Source organism: Megalopta genalis, unplaced genomic scaffold (assembly GCF_051020955.1).
Source record: "Megalopta genalis isolate 19385.01 unplaced genomic scaffold, iyMegGena1_principal scaffold0047, whole genome shotgun sequence".
NCBI classification, from domain to species: Eukaryota; Metazoa; Arthropoda; class Insecta; order Hymenoptera; family Halictidae; genus Megalopta; species Megalopta genalis.
The window spans coordinates 45001-46275 of record NW_027476116.1 but is presented as its reverse complement, the minus strand read 5'-3'; the positions used below and the strand labels follow the sequence as shown (position 1 = coordinate 46275).

The window sequence follows — 1275 nt, the reverse complement described above, 5'->3', positions numbered from 1 at the left end:
TTTACGTACTTATAAACTGCTTGCGTTGATGGCACTTGTTGCCTATATACGTACGAGCGAATGATGGGCGCTTCGTCGGCGTTTGTCGCGGTCCTATGAATATTGAGAAATTTTACGTACGTCTAACAGTCTTCGAGAGAGATGGAAATCGTGTTCGAACTAGCGTGAGTGTGGAAGGCGGTGTCGTGTGTCGTATATGTTTTATATACGTCCGCCCGTCTGAAACACCGCTTCGAAGCGGTGACAAAATCTTTTTCGGGACGATTCGTATCCGTAGAACTATCGAGATTTCACTGGTACATTTTCAACGCGCTCCCGACGTCGCCTGAAATGAAACGAGATGGGTTTAACCCACGAAAGCGTACTACACGAGTCTGTCCTATGTGAAGACTGTGTACAGAGATCGAACGAACGCATGAAAGAAATTGAACGAAAGAACACATAACCCGCAAAAATATAGAGTAGAATTGTGACCGTTGCTTCGAATTTGAATTTATATGTATATATATATATCATAGCCCCAGGGAGTGGAACCTATGAGTGTGGAAGGATGTCTCTTACCGTTATGTTGCCAGAGGAAAAAAAGTCTCTCTCTTCGTACGACACATTTGTGTACGAATTGTATCGATGGCTATATAGATCCGATGTTGCACATATTCTGAGTAAAGAACACCCCACCCGGGTTACCGTCCTAAAACTCTTCTATTGGTGTGGCTATGATGTGTGTGTGTCAACGCAATCGCGAGTCTGGTTCTACGGAAAACCGTTTGTCGGTCGCCCCATATATCTTTTTGTTCTCTTCAAATGATCGAATAGCGAAACCGCACGAGATCAATCGGTCGTCTAGTCCCCGAAAGTACTTTTCGGACGGACGTTAAAGTTATACCGATTGTAATCGTCTTGCGAGTGTTTCGAAGATCTATATTTGGAGAGGATATCGAATTTTATAAAAGATATATTGGTGAGGCGCGATAAACGGTTTTTTTTTTGCTTTAAGGGTTTTTTGTGTTTTTTTTATTTTTTTTTTTTTTTTGTGTTGCTCTGTACACGTTTCGCAAAATGCTTTCGGGGGGGGAAGCTCTGAAAAAATTTTTTTTCACGTTCCGACGACCTCAGAGTAGGCGAGATTACCCGCTGAATTTAAGCATATTACTAAGCGGAGGAAAAGAAACTAACCAGGATTTCCTTAGTAGCGGCGAGCGAACAGGAATTAGCCCAGCACTGAATCCCGCGGAGTTCCGCCGTTGGGAAATGTAGTGTTCAGGAGGGTCAATT

At 43.1% G+C, this 1275-nt stretch overlaps 1 pseudogene; it reads left to right on the top strand.

Moving 5' to 3' along the window:
- The first annotated feature begins 1107 nt into the window (after positions 1–1107).
- Positions 1108–1275, top strand: part of LOC143261297 (large subunit ribosomal RNA) — a 7971-nt pseudogene continuing 7803 nt past the window's right edge.